The 24,233-nt window shown below is 39.2% G+C and overlaps 1 long non-coding RNA gene across 1 annotated transcript in view; it reads left to right on the plus strand.

Moving 5' to 3' along the window:
* LOC144247121 (uncharacterized) overlaps positions 1 to 24,233 on the plus strand; it is a 218,174-nt gene that overhangs the window by 47,467 nt on the left and 146,474 nt on the right. Inside the window, exons 8-10 of the long non-coding RNA XR_014952393.1 lie at positions 2,558 to 2,695; positions 10,520 to 10,630; positions 17,570 to 23,420. This is a non-coding gene — a long non-coding RNA (uncharacterized LOC144247121). The remainder of the gene's footprint in view (positions 1 to 2,557; positions 2,696 to 10,519; positions 10,631 to 17,569; positions 23,421 to 24,233) is intronic.

A 24,233-nucleotide genomic window follows, 5' to 3' on the forward strand; every position in this document is an offset into this window, starting at 1 on the left:
GCAGGGAATCCTCTCAGTGCCTGTTTTTGTGAGGATTATCCAGGAATTCCTCCTCAGCTGTGAATTACAGTTTGATGTATTGCCAGTTTCCTGAGGAGACTGTTTATTTTGGTGATGCTCATAGGCATATGCAGTGCCATCCATCCTGAGCCTGTACTTGGCCAGAGGTTAAATCTCTCAGGTATTTATTTCTGGTATAATCATGGCTTGCTTCTCTTTCCTGCCACGAGAGAAAAGCACTAACCATTCCCCAGGTTTGCCAGATAACTGCTCAAGCAAGTATAAAGCAAAAGAAGGCTGGCTGCTATTGTAAACAGAATGTGAAAGGAGAAACAGAGCTCTGGAACTGCTCCTCTGTTATCAGTCTGGCATGGAAAGAGATGGAGATTTTTACACACTTGGTCTCACAGTTTAAGTGGTCCACTGAGAAGTTTAAAATACTGCCACAAGGCTTTATTAATTTTGCCTGCGTCATCTATAGTTCCCAAAGCCTTTTAGTTGCACAAAAAGATCAGAAAAGAAGCCTATAGCTGAAAATAAAACTAAGGGTTCACAAAAATGCTGGTTGGTCAGTAGTGCTGGAAGGACAGTGTGTGTGTACTTACAGATGCACAGACATGCTGATGTGTAAAGTAAAAGTCCATGGGCAAATCCTTGTGTTGTTTTGATTTTTAAAAGTGTTTTTTAATTTTTTTTTAAGTTCAAAAGAAAAAAATAGTTAATTTTATTTCTGACTTTACAAAATATAGAATTTAAAAGTGACAGTGGATTGGAGGATGAAATTGCCACCTCTCCAACCACACTGGTCAAACCAACAGTCCAACAATTCTCAATTCATCAATTCTCTCCTCCCAAAAAGAAGAATGCAAAACAATCTTTATTTACATGAACAGTGCATAAGAATTCCAGTAGAAATATGTAAACATTATCAGAAAACTAAAGAAGTTTTATAAGAACTTTAAAACTTTCAAAAGAACTATAAAAGAAAACTTAACACTTTTAAAAATCAAGACAACACCCTTGGCCAGGTCTTTTTCCAAGATTAATTTAATAAGAAAGTGACAATTTATTAAAAGGTTTTGAGGAAAGGTCAGGTTTTGATAGAGCTTCAGAAGCAAAGTTATTTTAGGTCCAGCATGATTACCTGATAATGAGAGACCCAGCAGGCTGGGTCTCATGACATTCATTAAGGGGCGAGAGAAGGAAGATCTTAGGTCTGATTTAATCTCTATTCCTGTCTTCTCTCTCAGAAAACCTCAGGTTAGCAGAAACTGAGAAAGCCAGGAGAAAAACTAAATTATTTTTGCCTAGATACCTTTCATCAAGAAATTTTTTACAAGGGCATATAGTGCCAGGACAAGGGGGAATGGCTTCCAACTGCCAGGGAGTGAGTTTGAAGTAGATATTAGGGAAAATTCTCCTCTGTGAGGGTGGTGATGCCCTGGCACAGGCTGCACAAAGCGATGTGAAGTGTCCAAGGGCAGGCTGGGCAGGGCTTGGAGCAGCCTGGCACAGTGGAAGGGTCCCTGCCCATGGCAGGGTGGAATAGGATGAGCTTTAGGGTCCTGAAATGCAGTTGAAAAATTAAAATTTACAATTCTAATAAAGATTTGTAGGGAATGGGCATGTTTATTTATAGTGTTGTGGACGCATGTTGGAATTTATTGTTTATTTGCTCTGGGAATGCTGAGGTTGGGAGTTCTGAATGCTCTCCATCTTTTCCTGTGGAATCCAAAGTAAAATCCTCTGCCTTAGTGTGTCACTCCAGAAATGCTGTGTGAGACTGCAGAGAGCAGAGCTGTGCCATGAGGAATGCAGGCAGAGCCCAGCACAGAGCGGTTTGTTAGAGCACTGCAGCAACGAGCTCTTCTCTGAGGCAACAGGCAAATAATACATTCAGATATAGATTTTTCTCTTATTTCATCCTCCTTGGATATCTTTATTTTCAGAGGGAATCACGTAATGCCTTCAATACTGATGAAAGTGAAAGCAAAAATGTTGGTAAAAGCCCTCGGAGGTGTTTGAGAGCTCCCACTGCAGCTTGCCAGGACTCAGTTCTGTCGGGTGTCTCTGTGTTTGATTTCTGCCTTTAGCAGCTGTTTCAAGTCAAAGAGGCCTCGACTTGTATAACTTAGTGCTGATTTGTAGCTGGGATACATATGTGTTCAAATCAACATAACATCCACTTCAGAGGTCAGAATTACCCTGTGCTCAGCCTCCCACTTAGGGAGCTGACTCTCATTTACATGCAGCACAGGTAGCAGTGTTCCATCTCTTTCTGGAGACAAAAAAGGTGTCCTTAGAGTTAAAAATCCATCCTCTGATTTGCTGCTGAAGAAACAAATTAAACCAGCTTTGCACTGTAAATGCCATTTAGTGTTTGCATCACCAGGACTAGGGGTTCACAGGAAATACCTCCTTAGGATATTATGAGGTGAATAATAATAAAAAATCCATGTGGAGGTTCTGAAAAAATATCCAGAAGAGAGAGAAAGAGATGTAATAGCTTGTGCTCACAAAAGTGGCAGGGAGGCCATAATGATGTGTTTCTTTTTAGGAGAAGGGAGGAATCAAGGCCATACAAACCAGACCCAGGATCACACACTGTCAGTTTTATACAAAAAAGAGGGAAATTACTGAAGGCTGTGCTGACAGAGTTGTAGAAGTTTGGGAAATTGTCATTATCAAAACTCAGGTAAGTCTTCAGCCATGCTGTGGACAATTATGTATTCCTATTTTGCATCAGTGCAAAATAGTGAATGAAGCAGGGAATTGCAGTACACATTTACAGGCAATCATTGTCCAAAAGGTGTTGGACTTTCAGAATTTTTTAAATGGTCAATGGCAATATGACTGATGGACAGATGCAATATATTTCTTTTTAGGATGAGCTTAAAAGCTTTTTTAATCCTTTATTACTGCTTCATTCTTTCCCTCCACCTCTCATTTTCATCTCAGATGAAAATGCCACATGAAAGAAATTCAAGTGTACATTTGTAATCCATGTAACTGAATAGCTGCAACAGACTTTAGGGACTTCAACTTCTATCTTTTGAATACCCAGCTGATGGAGACATATACTACATCAAGTCAGACTTCATGACCTTTGTCTGTCTCAAAAAACCAAGAAATCCTTTTAGAATATAAAGTGGGCTTTGGCTGCAGTGAAGTTTGGCAAGTGTTCCTGACTGCCACAGCACATTTGTAGCTAAACTGACAGTGCAGATTCTCTAAACATCCAAGCACAGCCAGGTTTATCACATTCTGCCTCTTGATGTTTGTAAATTAGTCTTGCTTCTCTCTAATAAAAATTCTTGTAGCAGAACCAAGTGTTCAGCAATTCTATGACAGGACACACTATTATTTTGGAAGCACAGCTATTTTTCTTCAAATTAACTTGTTGACAAGAGGAAAACCATGCTGGAGTCATTCAGAATGTTTCCTGCTACATGCCAGAAAAGCCTCCTCTATCACTTGGAATTTTAACGTGCTGTGCTTTTGTGGAGGAAAGAACTTTATACACTGACATCTCAATGCCACTCACATCTTTATATCTCAAAAATAAAAAAACTAGGGGTCACTTCATGAAAGCAGTTCCAGATCCACAGTGGGCTCAAAAATCAGCTTCAGTCCCAATAATGACCAATCTTTGGGTTGACATCATTCTCAGTTTAAAGGTTTAAATTGCTTCAAACTCTTGGGGTAAGTTTCCCAGAAGATAAAAATAAAGATTTCCATATGTTTTTTTTGTAAGATTTAAGCTCTATCCCAAATTAGATTAAACTAAAATCAAATTGACAGATGGGTTCAAGATGGAGGATACAGGGTGTTTTCTTGAGTTCCTTTCTTCTTCTTCTTCCTCTTTCTTCTTGGGTTTGGGTGGTATCTTGTAATTGGGTAGAAAAATCTGCATTGTGGGTCTTTAGGGGTCAGTTATTGGGTTAGAAAGGAAAATATTTTTTGTGTCACTTCTTAATTGGGTAGCTTAGTTTTTGATTAGACTTAAAAGGCCTTGTAACAAGAGACTGTTGGCCATTTTTGTGCTGTTTTCCTGCACGCAGAGTCTGGTGCAGCCAGTGTGCTGGAGTTTTGATAAGATAACATTAAACAGAAGCTGAAGACTGAAAAAGTTCAATGTGTCTCTTGTTCCTGACACAGAACTGCTCCAGGAGGGTCTCCCCTGCCAGGGGAGCCCTCGAGGATCTGCCCAACTTGGGGCCACAAACTCACAGCAGTGTCCAAAAGCACAGATCCAGCATGGATCAAACTCACACCCAAAAACACAGATCCCAGCACGGATCAAACTCACACCCAAAATCTCAGACTGTTTTTGGGAGTGCTCCTCAGGGCTCTGGGGTGCAGGGGTGGACCCTGCTGGCAGCAGTCCTGCTGCTGGCCTCCCTTCAGAGCCAAGCAGGGATTTCACATCTGTGCTTTTCTCCAAAAGCAGTTAGTGGCATGAAAAGATTTGATTTGTAAACGTCTAAGGCAATAGACTTCATCTTTATAGTGCTCAGAGAAAGGAAGTGTGAGGCACTGAATTGCACAGCTGCCTGCAGAAGGACCACTTTCTTTTCCAAGATCACCATTTATCAGGCAGATGAAACAGGAATTTTTCTGTGAGCATTGTCTCAAGAGCAGTACAGAATCTGTCTGCTGCCTCCTCAAGCATGTGCACTTTTAATGAGTTTCCACCTGCCAAAAAATCTGAAGTTCTGCAGACTCCTTTGCCCTCCTGCTACACCTTTATTTCCACTTGTTAAAAACTTATTATTCACTCACTGTAGGCAGTGGGCTGAATTCACCAGATAAAGAATTACTCAATAATCACCTTCTCCGTCTCTCTCTTTTTTTTTTTTCTTTTTTTTTTTTTTTAAAGTAAAAATCAATAATCTGGTTGGATATAAGGAAAAATTCCTTAATTGCAGGAGTGGTCTGGCATTGGGATGAGCTGCCCAGGGAAGTGGAGGAGTCACAAACCCTGGATGTGTTCAATAAATGAGTGGAACTGGTCACTTTGCCCCAGCTGGTGGCACTTTGCCCCAAAACCACCATGCCCACTCAACCATCTCCCAGAGGTTGGGTTCAGTCATGTTGGAGATGTTTTCCAACCTTAATCTTAATCTGTGATCACCCTTTGTATTAAGCAAGAATCAATATCAGCAATCACTCTTTTTTTTTAGGGGTGGACAACTAAAACTATTTGTGTTCATAAATCTGTCACATCAGGGAATGTGTGGGGTGTGACATAAAGACAGCTCCAGCCCCAAAATGCACAGACTCATGGCAAATTTCAGATATCTGCAGGTGCAAACAGTAAAAACCTAGATAAAGAATAACTTGGAAAATGATCTATACTTCATAAAACAGCATATTTGGACAGCATAGAGGGTTTTTAGTAGGACACATCTCTTAGCACCTGGGGAGGTTTAAATGGGAGATCATTTAAGGCATTAAAATCCTCTTTGTTTAACTCTCTGCAGATGCAACCAGGGCTCAGGGGTGCTCGTGCAGCTCTCAGAGGTTCAGGCATTGGGGTGGGTGGGAATTCTGTCTGGGAAATGGCAAAGGATGTCAATCTAAACTTCAGGAACTCTCATCCCATAGTGAAGTCAGTCCTAGAAAACAACAAAGGGCATAAAATTACAGACAGAGCAATATTAATAATTTAAGAAAATTATTTAAGTGACTAAAATTGAAAAAAAATGTATAAAAATTTAAATGGAGCTAGACAAAGACGATAAGATTTTCCTTTAATGACCCCATCTTAGTTATTGATTGCTATTTTTCTTACAAGAGTTTTGCCAGCTATCTGAAAGAAACTGTCCTTTGAGCATAAAACCAGTAGAGACCAATTAAATCACAGAACATCCTCCAGTAACTTCCATTGGACAGCCAGAACAAAAATATTTTTAGTGCAGCTTAGAAAGTCAGAGCATTCTGAAATTTCATACTCTGTTTGATCTTTCTGCAGATAAATGTAGAAGGCTCAGAAGAACTGGCATTTATTTGAAAAATTGCTTTTTATATCCAGTAATAAAATATGCAAATATATAAAGTCTTTCCCTACCCCATGTTTAAGTTATCTGAACCAGTTCTCCATGTATTTCTTTAGATTTTAAGTCAATTTTAATTAAATGTTTCACATCTCATGAAATCAAGAGAGACGTCTCAAAACTTCAGTCAAATATTTGAAGATAAATTTCACAGAAATACAAAACTAAAACTTGAATAAGTTACTTTTTCTGTCAAAGGAGCTTTAGGCACCAAGCTACTCAGAATCTTTAAAATATTCCTAGATTATGATGTTGCACAGACTGTCCAAATTCTTTGACAGTGTTAGCAAGTAAGAATCAGAAACATTTATTGTTTAAGGCAGCCTCCATAATATGTTTGGACAAAAATGGCTTTATTTATTTTTTTTTTTTCAAGCATATTACAGGGGCTTTCCAGTCAAGATTTAGGTCTGTAGTTGTCTATCAAGGCTCCAGTGTCCATTTCTGTGCTTTTGAGGGCAAACCCTGAGCAGTGAGTATCATGTGTACTCCAGATTAACCCACTTCTGTTACTTTGTAATTTGAAAAGACTCAAGGAATTTATAATTTGGCTCTCACTTAAGAAACAAAGCTAAATATTGGATAATAATAACAACAACAATAATAATAATCTAAGTAATTCTACAGGAGCAGCAGGAAATTATAAACCCTCTTCCCTGGCACAGGTGATTTTGGGTGTGACACTATTAGTGGCTTATTTGTCTGCTGTTTTCCAACTCTAAATCCAGATTCTTATGTGGATACACTCTTCTTTCTGAAATTTGAAAAATTCATTCTCCTGTGTTCTTTCCTGAGCTTTTTTCTGCTCTCCCCAATGTTTATTCTGTCAGCTGCAGTCTGAGAATCTCATGGGTCCCCCACCTCTCCCTCCTGAAATACCAGACTCCTTTCAGCCCTTTTTCACTCACCTTCCTATCTGCAGTCCTCCTGGAATCTCAACTTTTAACTTCCATTTCTAAAATTCCTGCAATGCCTCTCCTCCATTCCACCCCATTTCTCAAGAGCCCAGTCAACTGCCTGTGCAAAAAGAAAGAAAAAAACCCACTTATTTCTTTCTTTACAGTGCTGAAAAGTCTCGAGCTCTGCCAGCACATCACAAAGGTCCTCTCATCCCCAGTTCTGTGCTGTCAGCAGCGAGCAGGAAATCTGAGCAATCTGAGCAGCTTTAGATCTCCATCACAAACTGCTCCGTGTCCTCAAACTCAAACTCAAATGCCTCTCAAACTCAAATTCCCAGCCCAAGGGCACGGCAGCTGTTGCACTTTTAGGCTTCTGTCCCTTGAATAAATGACTTTTTCTGTCAAAGGAGCTGTAGGCACCAAGTCACTTGGACTCTTTAAGCAATTTTTAGATTGTGATATTGCACAGTGTCCACATTCGGATCTGCCTGGTTTTTCAGCGGGGGATTCAGAGGAGCTCCAGCTCCCAGCCCTCTTTCTGCCCCACTCTGATGCAGAATTTGTGAGAGATAGAGGGCATGATTTATGTCAGGAGTTACAGAATTTCTGAGATAGAGGACATGATTTATGTCAGGAGTGAGCACTGAGCTGCCCCTCAGACCAGGCCTTGGTGGGGCCTCGGAGCCTTTGACGCAGTAAGAATTCAGTTGTGGCAACGTTAGAAATTATGTTAAGATAACTACAAAGTAATGAGTGATCTGAGTGTGAATTAGGGTAGAGCTGCAGTGTGAAAAGCCTGACCACCTTAAGGCAAAGGCAAACAATGTTAGTGTGGCCATCAGAGTGCCTTTGCAAACTGTAAACTATACAGAAGTGTATATAAGCTGCCATCTTCTCTTGAATAAACAGAGAACGTTGCATTGACCATATTGGTTCGACCTGTGTTCGTCCTGTCCAGTTTTCCTGTCTTATGAGGACCCTGGCCTTGCCACTCCTTCCACCCTGAAGCAGCTGCTGCAGCCCAGGATGGCAAATTCCAAATTCCCAGATTTTCCCTTTCCTCCTGCCCAGTCCGAGCAGGTTCATTGAGAGTCTGCACATGCAGCTGCTGTGTGAGAACAGACAATATCCAGGCAAAAAAACCCAAAAACCTTGTGAAGGGCTCGGCTTCACTACCAATGTAGCCATCCAAGAATTAGCTGGAGTTCTTAGTCTTGTGGTTTAGAAAATGTGGAGGGGTTTTCATGGGCAAGCAAAAGCAGATAAGTGCTAACATCCATCGAGTGTAGTTTCTGCAGCAAAGTCTAGGTTTTCCAAAAATCAAAGGCTTGAGAGAATGAAGGGAAACTAAAATCCAGCGTAAAAATAGACCCCAACATTAAAAAAAAAACAAAACCAAAAACAAAACACAATAATATACTGCCTCCTTAGGTTAACTCTTAGTTGCTTTGGCTGAAATAACAAAATAAACTGGAGCAAAGCATCACAGGGAACCTGGCTCTGTGTGGGTGTGTGTCTGAAAATCTAGAAAAGCCATGCAGAGTGAAAAAATTCACATAGCTGCTTGGCAAAACTGGGAGCTACCGAGAACTGCTTGTTACTAAAAAAGTATCAGAAAACATTAATGAGGGCCCTGCTGCCTCCAAATGTTTGTGCTATTGAGACAGCCAGCACAGAACCTCACCCTGCTGGGGCTCTCTGAAGTGGTGCAGGACTTCACCTTCTGGAAAATGCAGCCCTGCTCTCATCCCAAATGGGGTTTTGAGGAAAAAAAACCAAAATCCTGAACCCGCTGCACAATCTCTGGTGTGTTTCTGTGCAGTGCAGCCTTTATTTGCATAATCTTTTCCCAAAAAGCCCTCTGCAGCAGGACTGGAGCAGCCCCATGGGTGATTCTGGCCTCAGTGATGCCACATCAGCTGTCTCCCCCTGCTCCCAGATGGATTTCCATCCTCAGGGAAAGCTGCTGATAATGTTTTTATTGATAAGAAAATCAGGAGACTTTCCCCAGACATTTCAGTTCTGCCACAGCAGAAATGGCAGTGAGGGAAGTGTCTTGGGAAGTGAAGCATTGTGAGGTTTTTTCTGGGGGCACGGGGGTTTGTGTTATTGGAAGGACAAGGAACTGCAAGTTGATCACAAAAGTACAACTAAAAAAAAAACCAGCAACCCAGAGGGATAAAATTGAACATCCCAAAGCACTACTTTATCTGTTCCACATCAGCTTGAGAAATCTTAAGGATATCCTGTGCTTCAATCTTAAAATAAAAACTCCAGTGCCAGGCACTCCTGAGAATAAGGTAACTCAGTAAATTAAGGCAGCTCGAGCTCAGAATTTTATACCCAAGGGGTGTTAGACTGGGGAAGGATGGAAATTGAGTCTGTCCTTTATCCAAGTGGAATTGTGAGCAAAACTCGCATTTTCGCTGCAGCTTTTAAGATTATATTTGTCTTTAATCAACTTTAATAAGAAAACAGGGGAAAACAGCTTGAGAAATACCAACCCCCAAAACATTCTGGTTTCAAAAATTAATGGAGAATATTTAGTGGGATATGCATTTCTCCTACAAAGCATGGTACAGACAGTTGGAATAAAAATCCCTCATTCCACTTTCATTACTGAGGCAGAAAAGCAAAGCAAATGGGAATGGCTCTGTAACCATAGCAACATTTGCCATTATTATTTTTTCAAAGAATTTCCGAGGCTCTACAATTTGAATTCTGCATTCTGAGGATAAAGTTTGTATCAAGAAAAAGAATGGAAGAACTTTATTTGGTTGCAGGCCCTGATGGAAACTTTTAAAAAGATTTTTTTTCCCCCTAAAGAGTAGTTTAAAAAAGAAGTCTCATGCCAACAATAAGGAATATAATTTCTTATCATTTTCTTAAATATAGTGTAAGATGTATGTAGCTCTCAGGAGATAGGGTGTGGCAATTATGACTGCGTGAAAACATGCTAATTGAGAATAGTCAATTAAAAGGAATGGCAAGAAGTGTGGAAAAATAATCATGGTTTCCATACAGGATATGATATTTTTCATAATCCTCAATACAAATTTCCTGGGTGCTGTTGCTTGGGTCAAATACAAGATTTTTTTCTTTCTGTCCCCTTCACCTCAGTGGGCACATTTAATCTCATTTTACATTTATTATGAATAATTGTGCTCACAATAACTTAGAAGCACAGCCATTTATTTAAGAAGGAGCTGGAATAAATATAAAAGTAATCACTCTTAAAATACTATAGAGACACCTGAAAGGCGAAAAAAAAAAAGAAATAAAAAGGAAAACGAACCAAAAAATCAAAAGCCACCATGAATAACAGTCAGGATATACATTTAGCAGAACCAGACCAAAAAACCACAATAGGAACATGACTTATTTATTATATTTTATTCCATGGCAGATGTCAGCAGGAGCAGCACTTCTTGTGCTCCATTTAAATGGGAAGGTTGACACTTAAAAATCTATTTCAATCAAATCACGACTGATTTAATGAACATTAATCAGATGCAGATGACTATGCCAAAATATTAACTTGTTAATTGGAATAATTCACTGCAGGCTGGAAAGCCACCTCATCTTCAAACGACCTGCTAGAAAATACAGCTGACCAGAGAATTAAATCTGCCCAGGACTGATGCAGCAGAACCTAGAGACTGTAAGGAGAACAAGGTAATAATGTCTCTACCTCCAATCTCTTCTTAATATTTCTCTTTTGTGCCTGCTCCAAACATAAATAACTCCTTGATGGGTAGACACAGCAAGCTATTAGGTCTATTGTGCTAATGATCTGCAAATTAAACTGTAGCAAACCCAAAGCCTCCATGCTGAAGTTGTTAAGACCTTCTCTGTCAATAACCTGCAGAAAATGAATTACACAATTATACCTCAGTGCAAGCTGTAATGACTACAAATTACAGCAGTAATTGTATCATACAGCAAAGTGATTTGATTCATTGCTTACAAGGCATAATTAATAAGCTGAAATGAGATTATCTCTATATTCTATCTTTAGAGTCTATTTTTCTGAGGAATAATTTGTTGGTGATTTTTTATCTGCCCAGCATCTCGTTGCTCTGACTGTCAGAAATATTTAATGCTTTTTTTTTTTTTGGGTGAAAGTCATAGAGCATCATCCTAAATTACTGAGGTAAGTCTGGTAGGGTTTGTGAAGAATCAGGAGGAATCACTGCACTCGAGAGATGAACTAGAGAGATAAACAGAGATAAATAGAAGGCAATCTTGTATGCAGAGAGCTCTTTGAGGGTATCTGCTGATGAGCAAGGGCAGGGAAATGACTAAGGCAGATTGCATTTGCACTTCTGTTAGATGACAGTTCATTTTAATTTCATTGATTGCTTTTAAGTTAGGATAACAAAACAGCCTTTATTATTTCCCAGGGGAAAGAGAATTAGAAGGAAAGATTTGGGAGCACTGTGGCACAAGAAACTGTAAACCAGAAGGAGACAGAAAAATACCTTAGCTCAGGACTGTGGGAAACGTATTAAAGGTTCCTGATGGTGGCAGAAGGAGTGGAAATGATCACTAACAGCACTCCCCCAAACCCTTCCTATTCTTGCCAGTATTTTTTCTTAAAGTCTGCTTTATTAGCATGCTATTTAAATACCAAGAGGTTTATAAGAGAATAACAAAGGGGTAACATATCAATGCTCTCACCCTGTCCAAATGAGCACCTCTACTCATTTCAATCAGAGATTTAATTGGGACCTAGTTGCTGGTTTTGATTTGTTGTTTAAGTAAATAGTTTTCATTTCATAAACCTACACTGCTCTGCTCATTACAGGTGTTTTTCTAGAAGCTTCCAGCTTGAGCTTTCTGTTCTTAAGGGCAATATTAAATAGCAGAGCTGCTGTGGAATGCAGTTTATCCTCCTGCTGCAGCCAAATGAAGAAAATCTGGGAGCTCCAGAACCTGCCTGGGAAGATAAGGCTCATAGAAACAAAAGCTTTAAGAGTTTTCTGGCTGCTATTTTGCTCAAAAGTAAAAAGCCTATTAATTTATTATTAGAATATTCTCCTTAATCAAAATGCTGATTCAGCTTGCTATTTATTAGATTATTCTAATGAAGACTATGAAAATCAGGAAAGCAGCCAGAACAGCAATCAACTCCATTTTGCACTAAACTAAAGAACACCTGGTGCTTTGCAACTTTGTCCTTTGATAATCTGGAAAACCAATTTTCAGCACCTAAGCTAGTATGTTGGTCACCAGCAGAAGCTATGTTAGTTTACCTTGTTTTTCTTTACTCTGTGCTTTGAAAGCATTAAGATATCTATATTAAAATGTTAATATGAAATTCCAGTGGAAAGCCTGGATTTCTGAATGCATGTATTTTTCCATAACATTCTCTGCAGTTGCACTCAAACAGAGAGAATAATCTGAATGTCAAATATTTGACAAGTCAATTTGAGCAGAAGTAGGTAACTGTGGAGCCAGGAATTATTTTCAATAATTGATAGCAGTTTATAGCATGCAAATCACATATAAGAAACATAATTTTCAACCCAAGAACAAGGCTTGATAAACCCTTAATTTTATTAAAGATTCTTTCTTTTCCCCTCGCATCTTTATCTTAAAAATGCATTACAGCTGGCAGCTGTATTTGCTATCACTGTGTTCAGAGATTTTCCTTTATTCTCCCAAACACAGATAGCCAGGTTAACTTCCAGCCACCAAACACAAAAGATTGAAAAAATCCAGCTGCTTTCATTATGAACATAAAGAAATATCTTGGTGATCTAGAAGAGGAAGGCCCTTTACCTTACAGTAAATCAAGCTTGTAGACACATTAAAAGAAAAAAACTGTAAAGTGCAAAATTGTTGTATAGTTTATTAAAATTATTGACTGTGTAAGAGTGGGGAATGTGTTCTCAACATGAAAATTGCATCATGAGTGCCTGTAAGTTCTCTGTCAAAGCAAAATCCTAATGGGATGCACAATTCCCTCATTCCCAAGCAGGGACAGGCAATCCCCCTGATCTCATCAATCCCAAATCTGCTTGTCTGGGGACAGCAGAAAATGCTCAGAAACGGGAGTGAGCACAGATTGGTCACTCCAGGAAACAAAAACTTCCACCTGCTCTGCAGCGTTTACTGTCCAAGGTTCTGGTTTTCAGAAAGCATCATTGACATTTTAAATAGGAAATGCAAAAAGCCCTTTAAGATCTCCACCTAAAATTTTTCTTGTCTCTCTCAGAAGCAGCATCACCATTTAGTGTATTTTATACACTATTTTTTGCAGGACTCTGTTCAGATGAAAAGGAAGAAGTCAGTGCACTTTTTACCCCTAAATTAATCTGATGTTCTCACAGGTTTGATTTTTGACAGCAATGTGAGAAACGAAACAAACTACAACAAACCAAACCCCAAAATCCTGGTTTGAATAGCTTCTTCCTCTCAGGAGTCTGCACAGCAGTAATTGGCAGAGGAAAAGCTCTGCTCCATTCAAGTTTCTTTTCTTATAAAACAGAGATGAGAATACCTTTGAGCATAATTCAAATAATTGACTGTCTGCATCTATTTTTGTTGATATATGTCAACCAACAGAGCTGTAAGTTAGCTCAAGCAATTCTAAAGAAGACAAGAATTCCATCCAGAGCAGCTCAGTACATGAAATAATTCCTTTTATGCACGTTACCTCAGAAGTACTATTTTCTATTTCAAAACAATACAGGTACCCTACAACACCAAAAAGAAAATCAAGGAAATACACCTGCAAGTAAGGTATATTACAGGCACTGTGACATGCAATTATACATGCTACTACTTTTCAGCTTCCAATTCTAGACTAATGAAAAATCAAAGTTCACTGAATTACACTAAAAAGATTTCTAGGTTGAAATTCAATGTAATGATTCATGAGGTAATTCTTTTTCAGAGATGCTTAAACAGAAGTGTACTCAGCAGGGTGTAGGACTATTGAAACAGGGAAAGTCACTAGTTCTGAATCCCAGGACAGGATCCTGGTTAAACTGGGATTTCTGTGTGGGCAGCCAGGTATTCCCAAGTGCAGTGCAAGTGTCTTTCAGTAGGAAAAACTTCATCTTATTCTACTTTTTGCTGTGAAATCAGCAAGAGTTCTGCTGTACTCATCAGCACAGAGATCCTGTGTGTCTGTTTGAGGCCCTGGCACAGGTGCCCAGAGGAGCTGGGGCTGCCCCTGGACCCCTGGAATGTTCCAGGATGGGGCTGGAGCAGCCTGGGACAGTGGGAGGTGTCCCTGCCATGGCAGGGGTGGCACTGGATGGGCTTAAAGGTCCCTTCCAACCCAAACCCTTCTGTGATTCTTCATTTTTAACATCCAGTGATGGAAATACTGCACTTTTCCCACTCCTTTGTTCTCATTTTCCAGGTTTTGCATTGAATTCTACAAGCCATAGGTAACTCCAGCTTATTCTGATGCATTCCATTTGTAGCAGTTCAAGCCACTGTGGTTATTTATTTCTGAACCTCTGATAAATCTCACGGGTTCTGGGACTTCAGGGCCATGTCACAAAAAGAACACAATGCAGCCATCACCACCAAACATCCCTCTCCAGATGAAGATTAGGAGGTCCACATTTTCTGCTCTCTTCTATGTCAACACACCATTCCTTGGGCACAAAATGCCTCCACCTCAGCTAATGCAGTTCCAGCTTTTCCCCCCTCCTTCCTTTTGTTCGTTATTTTTTCAATAGTTGAAAAGAGTGAACAAAATTAATACAAAAATGTATTACACTAGCACTAAACACTGGTCAGCTACTTGCACTGATTGGATAAAACTTGGTACAGTTGAGTTGGAGTTTCACTGGGAATCTGAAACTTAAATGGATGGAAAATTGTGGTGATGCATGCTTTATTTTTACTTGTTTGCAAAAAAAACCCCCATAACTTTATCAAACATTATGAACACTTTCACTGCTGACAACCCTCTTCAAACATCAACTACTGTAATTTCCCCCACATTTACATAATACTGGCTGATTAAGCTGACAGAATTTTCTTTGCTTCTTGCTGCAGAAATCAAAAATAAAAACACAGTGTTAGCAATGGTTTGCCCTCCTAAGATTTTTCATGTTGGAGTGGAAGAAAGAGTAAAATGGTTAACCTGAAGCAGGTTAGAATAATATTAGAATATTCTCCTCAGTTACTAATTCCCTCATCCTAGCAGAATTTAGCAGAATTTAGGGTCTGCAGCCCTGCCTGAAGAGAACCACTGGATTCCCTCTTCCTTCACAACCCTCACTAAATTACAGCCTCTTCCCCTGATAATTTATTTCTCAGAGGAATTACAAAGCCTCAAGGCCTGAATTGTCTGGCTGTGACATGAACACAGCTCTCCCCTGGGTTATTGCAATGTAGTCCCACGTGTTATTTCATGTATTATTTTCCTTGTATTCCCCTGTGTTATTGCAATGTATTCCCATGTGTGCTATTTCATGTGTTATTTTCAATATATTCCCATATATGTTATTTCATGTATTATTTCATGTATTATTTTCAATACACTCCCATATATGTTACTTCAATGTATTCCCATGTGTGTTATTTCAATGTATTCCTATGCATGTTATTTCATGTATTATTTTCAGTATATTCCCCTCTGTTATTTCATTTATTTTTTCAATGTATTCCCATGTGTTATTTCAATATATTCCCATATATATTACTTCACATATTATTTTCACGGTATTCTTGTGTATATTATTTCATGTGTTATTTTCAATGTATTCCCCTCTGTTATTTCATTTATTTTTTTCAGTGTATTCCCATGTGTTATTTCAATGTATTCCCATGTGTGTTATTTCATGCATTATTTTCAACATATTCCTCTGTGTTATTTCATTTATTAAGTTCAATGTATTCCCATGTATGTTATTTCATGTGTTATTTTCTGTGTTCCCCTGTTATTTCAATGTATTCCCATGTGTTATTTCATGTGTTATTTTCTATTTGTTCCCCTGTGTTATTTCAATGTATTCCTCTGTGTTATTTCATTTATTTTCAATGCATTCCCATGTATGTTATTTCATGTATTATTTTCAACATATTCCCCTGTGTTATTTCAATGTATTCCCATTTTATCACACTCACCAGCCTGGGTTATGTTGAGCAGCAGTGATGTTTCTCTCAAGATGCACATGGCAAGATCTGTTACCATGTGGACATGGCAGGTTTGTAACACAAATTACTGTGTAATTATCACTGTTTCATTGTCATGCAGTTTCAAAATAATCCATGTTGTCTCACAGGTTATAATTAAATCATAATTTCTTTAACTTCCATAGTAAAACTAGTTTCAGAGTTGAAAGGGAGGTCAACAGAGAACTGCCAATAACACAGAACATCCATAAAGACAAAGAAATTCTCTGCTGTGGTTAAAGGAGTAATTTTAACTCCATTTCTTTCTGTAGAAAAAGATAAGTACAAAAAGCTTTGCTTGTGAACACTTTTAAAACAAAAATTTTTAAAGTATCACAGAAAAATAAGGTAATCAATACATCCCTTAGGAAATCATCCCATCTGGTTCCAGTACACATGAAATTAATTCAGACCAATAACACCCCTCCATACAGCAGTTTAACACTATTCCAGAAAGGAGTTTAATGATCCACAATAATCAACCATTAAACATTCTGCACTGAAGCTTCCCAAGCCACAAGAATTTATTCTTTTGAATTGGTCTGCCTAACATCAGCAAACAGTTTCAGACATAAATCAACTTTAGAAACACAATTCTAAACCAAGAACAAATAAAAATTGTCTAGAATGCCTGTATAATCACACAGTGAGAAATCTGACATTCTTTTCTTGTTAAAAGAGCAGCTGGAATTGCCTCTGAGCTCCCATCTCAGAACATCCAATTTCTCTGTTGTCATTTTCATATTCATTCACAGTAATTTCCATGGCTCAGAAAGAAATCTGGTAAACAAGAATATGGATTTTAGGTGGTTTTTTTTTTTTTTTTTTCTCTGAAAAAGGTGCAGCAGAGTCAGCTGCATTTTATTAGAGCAGGGGAATTCTGTCCTGGTTTGCAGTTAACAAATAATTTTGCTCCTCTTTCTCAACAAGTTTTGTGAGTCTTGAGTCCATGGAAAATGCTTTCAGGAACACAGGCAAGCCCACATGACTTTGTTAGTTTTAATTGTAGCTCGATCTATTTATTTCTTCTGGAACGCAGGGGAAGCAGAGGTGGGGAATGAATGCCAGAATGGTCCTTTCACAGCGAGAGGGCTCCCAGGTGTGTGCTAAGGGCTGGGGAAACTCTGCAATTATGCAAAATTCAAAGGGAGCTGGAGAACAGGAGCAGTTAGCAGAGGAGTGAGTGAACAATGATGTTCCATGCAGGAGGAGTATCAGACAGCCCTGGAATTTCAGGCAGTGTTGTGGATGAAAGGCAGGACACAAAAGCACAGAGGAATTACAGAGCTTCTGTTAAATAAGGGTCAGTCAGGTTCAAGGGGCTGCCAGAAACTTCACAAGTTTATGAGTGTTTAGAGTTCTGGATTTCCCTCTTCTCCAGCCTATCCCATCAATCTGGTTTTTAAGATCCTTTTCCCCTCCCACATTTCAATGAGATAAATCCTTTTATCCCTCTCCTGGACTTTGCAGGATCTCTCCTGTGTTCTGGGAGCAGCCTTGTTATCTCCATCCCTCTCCAGGATCCAGATCCCCCTTTCCTGCTGCCTTCCAGCAAAGAGCCTGAGAAATCCCAGCTTGCTTTCCTCCAGCTTTTGGGAACAAGTGGGTAAGAAAAAATGGGCTGGGGCAAGAAGGAATAGGGTGGGACAAGAAGGAATAGGGTGGGACAAGAAGGAATAGGGTGGGACAAGTTCTACCCTGAGGATCATAAGGAATTACAGGCAATAATCACTCTGCAGCTGCTCTGCTGCCTCCTGGAACTGCAGCAAACTGGGGAACCCCTTCAGCTGCCCCTGCAGAGACCTGGCCTGGCTCACCCAGGGACTTTCTGATTTTATTAGGAGATGTGAAATGGCTCCTGTGGGTTTGAGGCTTGTCAGCACACCCTGTCCTTGCCTTGTTTGCCCCCACAGATTAATCCTTTCCAAACTGCAAAAGGCTGAAGCAAGATTGACTGTGATGAGGAGGAGAGGGGAGGTTTCAGAAGTGTTTATGTTGTTGTAGGCAACAAGGTGTCTGTACAACCTTGATGAATTATTCCTAAAAATAGCAGTGGTGCAGGTGATCAATCTTACAGGTTTGGTCAAAGGGATAAACTTCCCCCAGCCCAGGTATTGATTGCTTACAGTAGGACCACGTTGGAGAATTATAAAAGGCACTTCAGTCCCTGCAAACCGTGGCCACAGAGGTTGGTGCAACAAAAAAGGTGGTTTTTGTTTTGATTCATTTGCTTCTCCTCCTTTAAGTGCTGCCTCTTACTCAGCTCCCACAGTAATTGCTGTTCTTAATTCTTTACAGTTTGCAGTTATCTTTTAAAAATGAGGGCTAATTTTTACCACAGCAGCATCTCACAAGAAGGTATATGGGCAAAAAAAAGGGAGAAGAGAGGATGGTAAGCCATGAAAGGAGGGATTTTCCTGCTGGCTGTGATGTTGATATAACTGTAATATAAAGTCAGCAGACTATTTTTTTTGTTGTTGTTGTTTTAATATTATTTATATGCTGTGATTTAAAAGTTATGTAGCATAATTTCAAATCACAAGGTGACTTCAGGAGTATCCCTGGAGCTTGGCAGCAATATTGTGCCTCAGGTGGGAACAGGAATTGATGTGGAAGTTTGGATCCTCTCTCAGGGTATCCACTGGAAGCTCATCACTTAAACAGCACCCAGGGACAGGACTGGCTGGTCCTGCTTCACTGGCAGAGGCACTCAGGAAATCAAATTCAGTTCTGTGTCTGACATCCCACTGAACTCCAGCTTGTGCCAAAGGACAGATAAAAGATGTAGTATTACAAGATGTAATATGTTTGCTCTTTTTTGGCAGAATCTTTGTTGTTTTCTCACGTTTCCTTTAGCAGTGCTAGAAATGCCCTTATGCAACCCCAGAAAAACCCAACCAAAACCACTCAAACCTAAATAAAACCCCAGAAAAATAACCCAAAGACTCCAGATACAACTCACATTTCAATACCCATCATCAGCTGCTCCAGGTGTCCCATTGAAGAAATCTCTCATTTGCATTCTCAAATTTTGGATTATTCAGGGCTGTGGCTCTTTCTGCTGGACTGTCTGATGTGAATAGATCTGGTATCTGTTTCATTTGCCTGTGGAATTCTATGTTCACAGTATATAATGTCCTAAATAATGTTCAAAAGGTTTTTTTAGGTTCAGACAACTAGAAAAGATGGATTAATTAACAGAACACCAGCAATATATTAGTAAATATGATGCCAAACCAGGACACTACCTATCATCATGTAAGTATTCCAAATATTTTGAAAATAAATTGTAACTGAAAAGGATAGTACAATTCTGAGCCAAATAATCACTCCTCTTAGAGCATCATTTATCTTATTGTAAATTTTAAAATGTGCAGAACACAGAAGTGTTCTGCTCTTACACTGTGGGAGCAGAGATTTTAAAAATGATTCATTGTCTTGTCAGACTATTTGCCTAATGCCAGAAAAAAAATCCATTAACATCTTTCAGCCTCCAAAATATTGGGAACAGAATTTCTATTCCTCCTCCCTTCTGTTACACTGGGCTGGAAAGGGAATCAGAGGAAGAGGAACTCTCTCTGCCACGGTGATTTTACAGTGCAATATGGGATATTTAGTAAAACATGGCTCAGCTTCTTGTTCTTCTTTTATTTTAATTAAAAAAGGACATTTTCCCTACGCTGCAGTACGAGCAGTGTGGACAGTAACAGGTACATTTTGTTCTGGACTGCACAGATAACTCCCCCTTAATTTCACAGGCTCCCATCTGAGGCTGCACATTCCTTCCTATCACTCCCAAACATTTCACATCTGGGAATGGAACTTTCTGGAATCTCATTAGAATAGATTATGCATGTTTTATATGTTGCCTCCCCGAACTGCATATTTTAAAATACACACATCTCACCAGGAAATACTCAATCTGCCGGTTTTGCTTTGTCTACCCTTCCTAGATAATTTGCCTTCTGAACAGAACTGAAAAGAGATTTTAAGTGATTTTAATACAGGAAGAAATCCAGCAGCTGGAGCCAACTGTTAAAAAATGTGAAGCCCCATTAATTTTTTATCACATGTCCAAAAGGACCCTGCTTTGTGTAGATTATACAGGCATATTCAAATAAGTTTGGGAATGAAGCTTCAGAAAAAAATTTTAAGTAATGGATAATGATACCCATGAAAAGATGAGTGAGAAAAAAGGCTGAGAAAAATCTATTTTGATCAACCAGCCAAGCAGAGGAGCGTGTCAAACACATGCATTTTCATCTCTGGGAGAGCAGGCTCATTGAAGCATTAAAGAAGATATTACCACCGAGACAGCTGGATCCCAGCATCCCAAATCAGGGCACATCCAGGTGGGCTCCTGGTTTATGTATCCCAGAGCTTCCTCCTGCCAGGGCTGAGTCCCGTGGCACAGAGAGCAGAATCATTCCAAAGACATGTATGCTCCTCTTCATCTCCTCTCAGAGGCTCCAGCCACTGTGATCAGGGCAGGGTTTGACACAGAAAATGAAAGATTTATGCCTCTCAGCCTCGCCAAGATCTTCAGACATGGCCAAAGCAGCACTTATTTCGTGCAATTAATAATTGTATCAGAAAAAGCCAAATCACTCTGTTTACAGTGACACTTGACAAAAGTGGCAAAAATCTTAAATGTTGGTTTCTGAAATTTCTCTTTAAATTCTGAATGTATAGAACAAAGGACATATTTTTTTTTATATATATTCACACTTCAGCTGGGATCTTCTTTTCCCTTTTTCAAAAAGTTCCCTGCTAAAAAAACTAATCCTGTAATTTACTACTTCCTTTTATTCAGTGCTTGCCAAAACTTGAACTGCATCTCAGAAAACAGCATAAAAAAATAGCAAAATTTCTGTCCCTGACCACCTTGAAATGACAAATGAAAGTTCTAGATGCTTTGGTATATCAACAAAAAGCACTGCTGATACAGAAATGAAAGAAAATGATATCAGAATTGTGCTAAAAGATTTTAACCTGTTTAATGCAATGCACAAAACCTGAATTTCTTTCTTCCTTGTTCAACACCTTTTGGACATCATTCTGAGTGGGCAGGCCAGGTTTAGATGCCCTCATGAAAAGAGAACAAGTTCAGCAGAAGGCCACAAAGAAAACAAACACTGCCCATTTCCTTATCAGTTGCCTCCTCTTCTTTAGGAAAAGTTTCTTTTAAAGAGACTTTTTAAAGTCTTTAAAAGAAATAAATTTCTACAGCATTGTTTTGATTCTAACTTCCAATAAAATAATTTAATTCTAAATCTGCTAATAACCCATTTTTGTAAGAAAATGCTTGGTGAAACTTTATTTTTAGCATTATATTCTCAGAAAGTTGTGGCTAGTATTAAATAGCATTGTATTTTATAAATACTGTCATTTTCTACTGAGGCTGAAACATTGCATAACTTTTCAGATGACAGCAGTAAAATTACATTCAGTCATGTGCAATGAGATGACAAATCTAGATTAAATTCCTATTTCTGTAAGTCTGCCATCAATCATAGGTGAGACAAATGCAAGCCCTCATTCTTTTAACACCCAAAACTCCCAAATCCATGCTCACAGTAATTACTGAACATTCAGGAAAACCAGCCTTGAATTGTGAATTTGCACCAACTCAGAGAAAAGGAATTCAGCAGCAGACCGAAGAGAAACTGAGAAATCATTTTCCTTCCCCCACAGTTTATTTCAGCCCAAGTAAAATGAGTTGTTTATGTCCATTTATATTAACTTTCATTGCTGGTATTAAAGAGCTACCTGAGCTCCCCTTCCCACAATTCCTGTGGCATTTTAAATTAAGAGTAAAGCATCATTTCTGCCAAGGACTGCAGCTGGCAAGAGAAAGGACCCTGCAAGTCTTGAGTGACAATGAATTGGGTAGAAAAATAAAGAATCACCTCAATTTTGTGAAACTGCAGTTGGGTTTGTCTGTCTTCATTCAAGGAAACTAAAATAGGATTGATTGGAAAAGCAGAGCAGCAGTAAGTCCACCTGCCTTAATGGTGTTAGTGGATATTATTAGTTATGATCCAGGGAGTTATGTAACAATTTTATACATGTGTAGCATAAACATTTTAATGTCCTTGCAGTATCCCTCCTAAAGCATCCTCAGAGTGAGTGCTCAGCCTCCCTACCTCATTAAATGTCTAAAAAAGAGTTTGAACTCTAAGAAATTGCTTTTCTATAACTTTGTAAAGGCAGTCTACTCCATTCACCCTTGGTTTTTTTAAGCTTTAAATTGTATCTTATGCTGTAGCCTCCATCCCACATAGCATTTGACATTAATTTCCTTTTTTATATCAAATGGAATGGAGATTTTAATGACTGTTGGATTTTTCAGCTGCTGTGATGCAGAAAGAGTACAGGCAGGAGGGAGAAAGTGCACATTCTCAACAGGCTTCTTAACAAAGTGCAGGATCACTTTTACCCACCTCTCTCCCTGTGATTTTGTTCCATCCCCTTCACACGATTCAATCACCTGTGCTTGTGTTCTGACTTCTGGCACCTGGATCCTTGCCTGCCTTCTGCCAAAAAATTGACTCCAGTGAGCTCTGTCCTGGCTCTGGTCAGCTTTTTTGGGACAAGAAAATCCCTTCAGTGTTACATTCCAATCTCCTGTGCATCTCCAATTCCTCTGCTCTTGCTCTCCCCCTTGCCAGTAATTGTCTGGGTCATTTCCTCAAGGGAAAAGCATCATTACAGGCCAGACCTGCTTGAAAATTTCCATAGTTTGACTTTGAAATCAAAACTTCATCAAGCTTGTGCTGTAAGCACTGGGTTTATCATGGGATTTTAAATTGTTGTCAGTAACTGAGATAGAATTTCTGGTGGCCTCTGGGTATTCCTGCTGTGCTACCCGAATGCAGACATGCCAAAATCTGCTCCCAAGCTGTTCTGGGTGTGCCTTCGTCCCCTCTGCACTGGCTGACATTAACCCAGCTCCTGCAGAACCTGGTTTGCTTTTCCACCTTGCATCAGTGGGACTTTTGGAATAACTTTGTGTGAGGGGCTGTTTGTTGTGAAAACACAGCTCTGCAGCTGGCAGGCGACTCATTTTAATGCAATATACTTCATCTGAACCTTGTTAAACAGCACTGAAAGGTTGTTTTTACATGACCTGACACCTCTGCATTTCATTTCCTTCTCCCAGCAGAGAAAATGGATGTTAGCACTCTGCCACAGAGATTCCTCTGTGCATTGTCACACCCGTGGTGGAAATACTGTGAAAATGGATATGGTGTCACCTTCAGCCCCAGATCCAGGATGGATGGGAGCTCTCTGCCTCCGGGGATTTTTCAGCTTTTTCTTTGTAAGATAAAAATACTTCCCTTTGTTTTTTTTCTGGACCTCTTGTTTTCCATTCCGGGTGCTCAATTAGCATTCAGTTAAATTGCAGCTCCCCAGGTTGGCTTTGGAGGGGTTGGTGCTTATTCTGCATCATTGTTATTCTGGGCACCTCCTGAAAAACAGAGTGCCAACAAAAGGAACTGGAATTCTCATGATAGAACCGTTGTGTGATGAACTGCTTGAGAAAACTTGCTGTGTTTTTGGGATGCCACCGACTAAGGCAATTTGTTAGGTGTGGAACATGAATTTTAGAAATTAATCAATATACCAGTCAATGCTATAAAAAACACTTCTGTGCCTCTTATAATAAATGGGACAAGAGTTAGACTCTCCACTGAGCAATGCTTTTAAATTAAAATTCTCTTTTTCCAGACTAATTGAACAGACACATTTCCTATGTTAAATTGTTTTGAATGCTTAAGTCTTCTATCTACTACTTGCCTCCTCAAAACTCATCATAATATCATAAAAAACCTCTCCTCTGACTTAGTATTTATCTTCTGTTCAATAGGAATCTTCTAACCAACATTTATTGACAGGCAAATTTGCAAGAAAATCTTCAGTAAATACTTCTTGTCTAAGAATCTCCCTGCAATTTGTAAAAGTTATTAGTGAGCTACATCTTTGCTGAAGTGGAAATCTGGATTAGATTTCCTCTCTTCCATGAACCAAGATCACACATCTCTACCCCTGACATGAACTTTACACTTCACTCTGTGCTTGCTGTCACGTTCCAAGTGTTTTAATAAACACTTGCAAACAGGTATTTACAAAA

The sequence above is a fragment of the Lonchura striata genome, chromosome 4A (assembly GCF_050655825.1).
Source record: "Lonchura striata isolate lonStrDom1 chromosome 4A, ASM5065582v1, whole genome shotgun sequence".
Classification (NCBI taxonomy): domain Eukaryota; kingdom Metazoa; phylum Chordata; class Aves; order Passeriformes; family Estrildidae; genus Lonchura; species Lonchura striata.